This window comes from Bufo bufo, chromosome 1 (genome assembly GCF_905171765.1).
Source record: "Bufo bufo chromosome 1, aBufBuf1.1, whole genome shotgun sequence".
NCBI classification, from domain to species: domain Eukaryota; kingdom Metazoa; phylum Chordata; class Amphibia; order Anura; family Bufonidae; genus Bufo; species Bufo bufo.
The window spans coordinates 392,129,947-392,140,365 of record NC_053389.1 but is presented as its reverse complement, the minus strand read 5'-3'; positions in this window follow the sequence as shown (position 1 = coordinate 392,140,365).

Below are 10,419 nucleotides of genomic sequence, written 5' to 3'. Positions count from 1 at the left end.
AATGGGGTCACTTGTGGGGTATTTATACTGCCCTGGCACTTTAGGGGACCTAAAGCGTGAGAAGTTGTTTGGAATCCAAATGCGTAAAAAATGCCCTGTGAAATTGTAAAGATTCTCATTGGAATTTGGGCCCCTTTGCGCACCTAGGCTGCAGAAAAGTGTCACACATGTGGTATCGCCGTACTCAGGAGAAGTAGGGCAATATGTTTTACATATACCCATACTGTGTGTGAGAAATATCTCTGTAAATGACAACTTTTTAAAAATTGGGCAATAAGCATTCACCTGACAGCAAAGAACTTTGGATTCTGTGGCTGGAGGTACATTAGGCAGTCACAGGATAAATATGTAACTGTCGGCCAGTACAGGCCACAAAAATTAGCCAATAGGCATTCATCTGACAGCAAAGAGCTTTGGATTCTCTGGCTGAAGGTACATTAGGCGTTCACAGGATAAATATGTAACTGTAGGTCAGTACATGCCCCAAAAATTAGGCAATAGGCATTCACCTGACAGCAAAAAACTTTGGATTCTGTGGCTGGAGGTACATTAGGTGGTCACAGGATAAATATGTAACTGTCGGCCAGTACAGGCCCGAAAAATTAGGCAATAGGCATTCACCTGACAGCAAAGAACTTTGGATTCTGTGGCTGGAGGTACATTAGGCGGTCACAGGATAAATATGCTACTGTACAGGCCCCAAAAATTAGGCATTCAACGGACATAAAAGGCCTTTTATGCCGCTGTATTTACCTAAGACAGGGACCATGATTTGTTCTGGGTGCTGGCTGCTATTTGTGGGCTGTAATGAGGAAATTCAATCAAACGTGGTCGACTCGTCACATGTGTTGAATTCCTCCGAGATTCATGCCTCATTCATTTTTAGAAATGTGAGGTAATCCACACTGTCGTGAGCTAGGCGAGTGCGCTTATCGGTCACGATCCCCCTTGCTGCGCTGAACATCCTTTCGGACAGGACACTGGACGAGAGGCAAGCCAACAGTTCCATGGCAAATTGTGTCAGCTCTGGCCACAGGTCAAGCCTGCACACCCAGTAGTCCAGGGGTTTATCGCTTCTCAGAGCATCCACATCGGCCATTAACCCGATGTAGTCGGACACCTGTCGATGGGTTGGCTGCAAGAATGATCTCATATCCGAAGTGACCAACACATCTTCAAACCGCCCTCTTCTTGTATGCGCTGTTGAATTGGTACCCGCAACTGTTTCTCTGTGAGTGGAGATTCCTCTGCCAGCACCCGCAAAAGCAGAATGCAGCACTTCTCAAAGCAATGCCTGGAAGTGCTGCATTCTGACAGCCCTCTGTGATGGTGGTAACATTTCCGCCATTTTGTGTTTGTACCGGAGGTCTAAGTACGTTGCCACCCAGTACTGGTCCTTGCCCTTTATGCTTTTTATACGGGGGTCCCTCTTCAAACACTTGAGTATGAAGGCCCCTATTTGCACTAAACTGGAAGTGTGGAGTGGCCTGGCTCCAGCTCATCATCCAGGATAATGTCGTCCTCGTTCTCCTCCCCCCAGCCACGGACCACACCAGGGATCCCAGAAACGTGTAAAGCATGCTCTTCTTGCCTTTCCTCCGCCCCGGCACCATCCTCCTCTGACTCCTCTTCAGACTCCTGTTGTTGACTTGTCTCAGATGGAGTAGCCCCCCCTGGGAATTCATCCAGCATTGCGACTTCCTCATCTTCCTGCTCCTCGACGGCTTTATCTATGACACAACGCAATGCACGCTCCAGAAATAAGGCGAAAGGTATGATGTCACTGATGGCGCCCTGGCTGCGACTGACCAGTTTGGTGATCTCATCAAATGGCTGCAGAAGTCTGCGTGTGTCGCGCATGAACAGCCACTGATGCGGTGAAAAAAAAACAATCTCCCCAGAACCTGTCCTGCCGCAGAGTTCGTACAAGTAGTCGTTAATTGCATATTTCTGCTAGGGCAGCCTATCAAGCATATACAAGGTGGAGTTCCATTGCGTCAGGCAGACACAAATCAGATGTTTGACAGGCAGGTGGTGTCGCCGCTGAATGTCAGCAAGGCGAGCCATGGCTGTGTAAGATCTTCTAAAATGGCCAGAGATTTTCCTGGCCTGCCGCAAGACGTCCTGGACCCCTGGGTATTTGGTAACGAATCGCTGCACGACTAAGTTCAGGACGTGTGCCACGCACAACACGTGTGTCATTTTGCACAGTTTCAGCGCGCTCAGCAGATTGGCACAGTTGTCGCACACCACTTTACCAGCTGTCAAATTGGGTATATTTCCACTGGACCGGGGGTCGAGTGGAGGGGTGGACCGTAGGCGCAAAAATGCAACCAGAGTATTTTTATAAACCAATAGTTTTTTTTTATTATTGATACAGTGACAACGCGTTTCGGGGTTCTGCGGACCCCTTTTTCAAGTCTAAGACAACATATCCAAAAAATCACACAAATTAGAAGCAAACTGGTGTGCCTCAGGTTACAGAAATGTCCGGTAAAGAAAGGAAATAATACTGAATAAAAAGTGGTGGTAACAAGACCGTCACGAGTAATGGTAGTAATAAAAGTGATAACATGAACGTCATGAGTCATGAAGTCGTGATTGAATAAAAGGGTACATAAATACGTAGATTCAAAGCAGTTAATGCTATAAGGAGTCAATAAAGATTGAGAGCTAGGTATGAATTGTAAATACAAAACATAACAAATAAAAAGATATATAAATATATATATATAAAATAAAATGTATATAAGCATATAAGTATACTTATATGCTTATATACATTTTATTTTATATATATATATATATTTTTTTTAAACTCGTTTTATTAAAAGAAAATGACACAAGTATGGCATACATGTAGCGATGTGATGGCCCACGCAGGGGCGCCTCAGAAATACCAAGAGAACAGTGATACATAAAGACATTGACATTCATCAGGACTCTAGCATGTAAAAGGACATGTTCTTAACCCTGACAGCATACAATATTCACAGAATAGACAAATCACACACATAAATGCTCCAGCATTAACATCAGTGATAACAGTGCTATAAAGTGTCTGAATATTGGTTCGAAGATCAATGTGACCCGTCAGCCGTCGAGTGCAGACGCGATGAGTGTAAGGTGAGAGGAGAGGCACACCAGTCACCCCAGACTTTATCAAATTTTTGTGGACACCCCCTATGCTTATACACAATGTTCTCCATGGAAACTGCCTGGTTCACAAGAGTGAGCCATTGTCGCTTCGAGGGAGGGGAATCTCCCATCCATCTAATGGCAATTGCCTTTCTAGCTAGAAATAGTGTTTCCGCTAAGAAGATTCTGTGGTAGTGTGACCACGACTCTTCATCAATGACTCCCAGAATGCACATCTTGGGGCATAACGGCAATGTCACAGGAACCATAGTTGCGAGGACCTCCAGAACTGAAATCCAGAACTGTCGAATGAACTCACAATCCCACATCATATGCCAAAAATTGGCTCCAACAGCATCGCATCTATGGCACCTGGAGTGGCTAATCCTGCCCATCTTTTGAAGTCTGGTGGGCGTGAGAATAAATACAATGAAGGATAAAAAGCTGGATCATACCTTAGTCGGAGCCATTAATGCCTCCTCCCAATCCTCAGAAGTCAAAGAAGGTATTAGCAACTTCCATCTGCCCTCAACGGCCAACGGGGCCACCAGCAGGCGGCAGTCCAACAAGTGTGTATATAGCGCTGAGACTATGCCTCTCGGGCCTTGCGATTTTAAAACCCCTATGATAGGGTATTTAGAACCTCTGAATTGGGCCTGTAGTGCGTGTCTCAATTGAAGGTACCTGAAGAAAAGAGTACGGGACACCTGAAACTTATCCTGAATCTGGGAGAATGATCTAAGCTGCCCGCTCTCATATAGATCGCCCAAAGTGAGTATACCATGCCTCTTCCACTCAGACACACCTTCCAGCTTTACCAGATGTGGGAACATACAGTTATCCCATACGGGGACTTCACTTGGAAAATCCTTGTAGGAATTTAACTTAGATGCCTGCCATATCTGATGGGCTAGCTTATGTACTGGGAGAAGACCCTTTTAAATATGGCGAGATCCCTCCAGAACGGGCCACAGCGTGGGGACTTGCAAATATTCGTGCAGGTAGCATTCTGCGTTTGGGCTTGGGGCATCGGTGACCCAATATCTCAGAAATCTAAGTTGACTTGCAATATAATAAAGAAAGAAGTCTGGAAGGGAAGCTCCTCCCTGTAGCCTCGGCCTCTGTAAAACTGACAGTGAGAGTTTCCTCCTAGATTTACCCCATACAAAGGAGGCTATAATAGCATGGATACTTTTAAAAAATCCCCTGAGGACTGGCGTACAGGCGTGGGACAGCAAGTATAAACCCTTGGGCAAGAGTACCATCTTTACCAGATTCAATCTACCCATAACCGACAAAGGTAGGGTCTCCCATGTTTTAGCCTTATCTTGGAATATTGTCTCTAAGGGTTCAATATTCAATACATAGGAGAGTTGAGGCTCTTTAGTGATTATTACCCCTAAGTATTTAAACCTATCAACTACAGGCAGGTTGTTTCGACAACTAGGCCAATCATGGTTCCAGAGTGGCATGATGGCAGACTTGCCCCAGTTTATGTGCAGCCCGGAGTATTGCCCAAAGCGCTCTATGGTTTCAATAGCTCTTCGTAGAGATACTTCCGGTTCCGACATAAAGAGGATCAAGTCGTCTGCATACAGTCCAATCCTGTCTTCCCTATCTCCCTCGCAGACACCTGCATAAACCTGATCCTGAATTACAAGTATATCGTGGCTCACCCGTGTCTGTTAGCGTGGTCAAGGTGCTCTGTTTTTAGGATGTTTCACCTGATCATCCAATAAACAATATATTACAATTGCGTAAATAAGGGTAAGGAAATAAAAACAGGCACTCACCAACTGGTATGTCTATAGCAGAATATTTATATAATAAAATGTAACATCACATAAAATTTATAAAACATATGAAATGTATCATAAAATGTATCATAAAATAAAATAAATACACTGAGATTGGTCTATCTATATTGACAATGAGGTTCAAAAATTAGTTGCTTGCAACAATATAATAAGTGAATAGATTATATAAAATAGGTTGTGATAATAGTGTTATCACAACTAGAGTTGAGCGAACACCTGGATGTTCGGGTTCGACGAGTTCGGCCGAACTTTCGAAAAATGTTCGGGTTCGGGATCCGAACTCGACCCGAACTTCATCCCGAAGCCGAACCCCATAGAAGTCAATGGGGACCCGAACTTTTGGGCACTAAAAAGGCTGTAAAACACACCCGGAAAGGGCTAGAGGGCTGCAAAAGGCAGCAAAATGTAGTTAAATCCCCTGCAAACAAATGTAGATAGGGAAATGATGAGTTAACATAAAATAAATAAAAATTAAACAATATTAATTGGAGTGAGGTCCCATAGCACAGAATCAGGCTTCAAGTCACCCACCAATGGAGAAGGTCACTTACTATTATTTTGACCACAGCACCCAGACAAAGGAGAGAGGTCCCACAGCAGAGAACCAGGCATCATATCACCCACCACAGGAGTAGGCCACCATTTAGTTACTTTGACCCCTACACCCAGACGGAGGAGAGAGGTTACACAGCAGAGAATCAGGCATTTAGATCACCCACCACAGGAGTAGGCCACCATTGAATCAGACCCCGGCAACCATGTCAGATGGCACAAGCATAAGCTTTATATCAATCAGCACAGGAGAAGGCGACTTTGACAGACTTTGACCCCTACACCCGGACGGAGGAGAGAGGTTTCAAAGCAGAGAATCAGGCATTTAGATCACCCACCACAGGAGTAGGCCCCAATTTAATGGGACCCCGGCAACCATGTCAGATGGCACAACCATCAGCTTCATATCAATCAGCACAGGAGAAGGCGACTTTGAAAGACTTTGACCCCTACACCCAGATGGAGGAGAGAGGTTTCACAGCAGAGAATCAGGCATTTAGATCACCCACCACAGGAGTAGGCCCCCATTGAATCAGACCCTGGCAACCATGTCAGATGGCACAACCATCAGCTTTATATCAATCAGCACAGGAGAAGGCGACTTTGAAAGACTTTGACCCCTACACCCAGATGGAGGAGAGAGGTTTCACAGCAGAGAATCAGGCATCATATCAACCACCACAGGAGAAGCCACCATTTAGTTACTTTGACCCCTGCACCCAGGAAGAGGAGAGAGGCACCACAGCACATATTCTGGCATCATATCAGCCACCACAGGAGAAGCCACCATTGAGTTACTTTGACCCACGCACACAGGAAGAGGAGAGAGGCACCACAGCACATATTCTGGCATCATATCAGCCACCACAGGAGAAGCCACCATTGAGTTACTTTGACCCCCGCACCCAGGAAGAGGAGAGAGGCACCACAGCACATATTCTGGCATCATATCAGCCACCACAGGAGAAGCCACCATTGAGTTACTTTGACCCCTGCACCCAGGAAGAGGAGAGAGGCCCCACAGCACATATTCTGGCATCATATCAGCCACCACAGGAGAAGCCACCATTTAGTTACTTTGACCCCTTCACCCAAACAGAGGAGAGAGGTTCCACATCAGAGAATCAGGCATCATATCAACCACCACAGGAGTAGGCCACAATTTAATGGGACCCCGGCAACCATGTCAGATGGCACAACCATCAGCTTCATATCAATCAGCACAGGAGAAGGCGACTTTGAAAGACTTTGACCCCTACACCCAGACGGAGGAGAGAGGTTTCACAGCAGAGAATCAGGCATTTAGATCACCCACCACAGGAGTAGGCCCCCATTGAATCAGACCCTGGCAACCATGTCAGATGGCACAACCATCAGCTTTATATCAATCAGCACAGGAGAAGCCACCATTGAGTTACTTTGACCCCTGCACCCAGGAAGAGGAGAGAGGCCCCACAGCACATATTCTGGCATCATATCAGCCACCACAGGAGAAGCCACCATTTAGTTACTTTGACCCCTTCACCCAAACAGAGGAGAGAGGTTCCACATCAGAGAATCAGGCATCATATCAACCACCACAGGAGTAGGCCACAATTTAATGGGACCCCGGCAACCATGTCAGATGGCACAACCATCAGCTTCATATCAATCAGCACAGGAGAAGGCGACTTTGAAAGACTTTGACCCCTACACCCAGACGGAGGAGAGAGGTTTCACAGCAGAGAATCAGGCATTTAGATCACCCACCACAGGAGTAGGCCCCCATTGAATCAGACCCTGGCAACCATGTCAGATGGCACAACCATCAGCTTTATATCAATCAGCACAGGAGAAGCCACCATTGAGTTACTTTGACCCCCGCACCCAGGAAGAGGAGAGAGGCACCACAGCACATATTCTGGCATCATATCAGCCACCACAGGAGAAGCCACCATTGAGTTACTTTGACCCCTGCACCCAGGAAGAGGAGAGAGGCCCCACAGCACATATTCTGGCATCATACTAACCACCACAGGAGAAGCCACCATTGAGTTACTTTGACCCCTGCACCCAGGAAGAGGAGAGAGGCCCCACAGCACATATTCTGGCATCATATCAGCCACCACAGGAGAAGCCACCATTTAGTTACTTTGACCCCTGCACCCAGGAAGAGGAGAGAGGCACCACAGCACATATTCTGGCATCATATCAGCCACCACAGGAGAAGCCACCATTTAGTTACTTTGACCCCTTCACCCAAACAGAGGAGAGAGGTTCCACATCAGAGAATCAGGCATCATATCAACCACCACAGGAGTAGGCCACAATTTAGTTTATTTGACCCCTGCACCCAGGAAGAGGAGAGAGGCCCCACAGCACATATTCTGGCATCATATCACACACCACAGGAGAAGGCCTCTTTCAGTGATTTAGGCCTTTGGACCCAGACAGAGGAGAGAGGTCAGAGATTAGCTTCATATCCCCCAGCACAGCAGAAGACCGCTTTATTTGACTTAGGCCTCAGCACCCAGACAGAAGACAGAGGTAGCATGGCAGAGGTTATGGCTTCATGTCACCCGTTAGTTTAACCGGCCACTTTCATCTGGTTAGGCCCCGGCGCCCAGACAGAGAAGAGTTTCATTCAACTGTGGGTTTCATAAAATTTGTATCAAATAAAGAAGTGGCCCGTAGCACAACAAGACATGTTTTAGGCAGTTAATAAGGACTACTCTGCACAAGGGAGGTACAGGTCCTGTGGGATCCATGCCTGGTTCATCTTTATGAAGGTCAGCTTGTCCACGTTGGCTGTGGACAGGCGGCTGCGCTTGTCAGTAATGACGCCCCCTGCCGTGCTGAATACGCGTTCAGATAAAACGCTGGCCGCCGGGCAGGAAAGCACCTCCAAGGCATAACATGCTAACTCTGGCCACGTGGACAATTTCGAAACCCAGTAGTTGAATGGGGCCGAACCATCCGTCAGGATGTGGAGGGGTGTGCAGACATACTGTTCAACCATGTTAGTGAAATGCTGCCTCCTGCTAACACGTTCCGTATCAGGTGTCGGTGCAGATAGCTGTGGCGTGGAGACAAAACGTTTCCACATTTCTGCCATGCTAACCCTGCCCGCAGATGAGCTGGCCGTGACACAGCTGCGTTGGCGACCTCTTGCCACTCCTCTGCCTTCACCTTCCACCTGTTCCCCTGTGACATGTGGGAATGCTCTCAAGAGCGCCTCTATCAGCGTGCGCTTGTACTCGCGCATCTTACGGTCGCGCTCCAGTTCAGGAATTAAAGTGGGCACATTGTCTTTATACCGGGGATCTAGCAGGGTGGCCACCCAGTAGTCTGCACACGTTAAAACGTGGGCAACTCTGCTGTCGTTGCGCAGGCATTGGAGCATATATTCGCTCATGTGGGCCAGGCTACCCATGGGTAAGGACAAGCTGTCCTCTGTGGGAGGCGTATCGTCATCGTCCACCGTATCCCCCCAGCCACGCACCAGTGATGGGCCTGGGCTGCCACTCCGCTGTGAACTTGCGTCATCCTCGTCCCCCTCCACCTCCTCCTCCTCATCCTCCTCGTCCTCCAGTACAGTGCCTTGGCTGGCGACTTATGAACCTGTCCTCTGCTGCTTAAACAAACCTCCCTCTGAGCCACTTCGAACAGACTGGCCCGAAAGTGTTAGAAACGAGCCCTCATCCTCCTCCTCCTCCTCCACCTGGGCCACCTCCTCTAACATCATTGCCCTAAGTGTTTTCTCAAGGAGACATAGAAGTGGTATTGTAACGCTGATAACAGTGTCATCGCCACTGGCCATGTTGGTGGAGTACTCGAAACAGCGCAGCAGGGCACACAGGTCTCGCATGAAGGCCCAATCATTGGTGGTGAAGTGGTGCTGTTCGGCAGTACGACTGACGCGAGCGTGCTGCAGCTGAAACTCCACTATGGCCTGCTGCTGCTCGCACAGTCTCTCCAGCATGTGCAAGGTGGAGTTCCACCGGGTGGGCACGTCGCATATGAGGCGGTGAGCGGGAAGGCCGAAGTTCCGCTGTAGCGCAGACAGGCGAGCAGCGGCAGGATGTGAACGGCGGAAGCGCGCACAGACGGCCCGCACTTTATGCAGCAGCTCTGACATGTTGGGGTAGTGGTGAATGAACCTCTGCACCACCAAGTTCAGCACATGCGCCAGGCAAGGGATGTGCGTCAAACCGGCTAGTCCCAGAGCTGCCACGAGATTTCGCCCATTATCGCATACCACCAGGCCTGGCTTGAGGCCCACCGGCAGAAACCACTCGTCGGTCTGTTGTTCAATACCCCGCCACAACTCCTTTGCGCTGTGGGGCCTGTCCCCCAAACATATGAGTTTCAGAATGGCCTGCTGACGTTTACCCCGGGCTGTGCTGAAGTTGGTGGTGAAGGTGTGTGGCTGACCGGATGAGCTGGTGGAAGCAGTGGAGGAGGAAGCCGAGTAGGAGGAGGAGGCTACAGGAGGCAGAGAATGATGCCCTGCGATCCTAGGGGGCGGAAGGACGTGCGCCAAGGAACTGTCCGCCGGGGGCCCAGCCGCCACTACATTCATCCAGTGTGCAGTTAGTGAGATATAGCGTCCCTGGCCGTGCTTACTGGTCCACGTATCTGTGGTTAGGTGGACCTTGCCACAAATGGCGTTGCGCAGTGCACACTTGATTTTATCGGACACTTGCATGTGCAGGGAAGGCACGGCTGTCTTGGAGAAGTAGTGGCGGCTGGGAACCACATACTGCGGGACAGCCATGGCCATCAGCTGTTTGAAGCTGTCTGTGTCCACCAGCCGGAATGACAGCATTTCAAAGGCCAGCAGTTTAGAAATGCTGGCGTTCAGGCCAAGGGCTCGAGGGTGACTCGGGGGGAATTTGCGCTTCCTCTCTAAGGTTTGAGATATTGAGAGCTG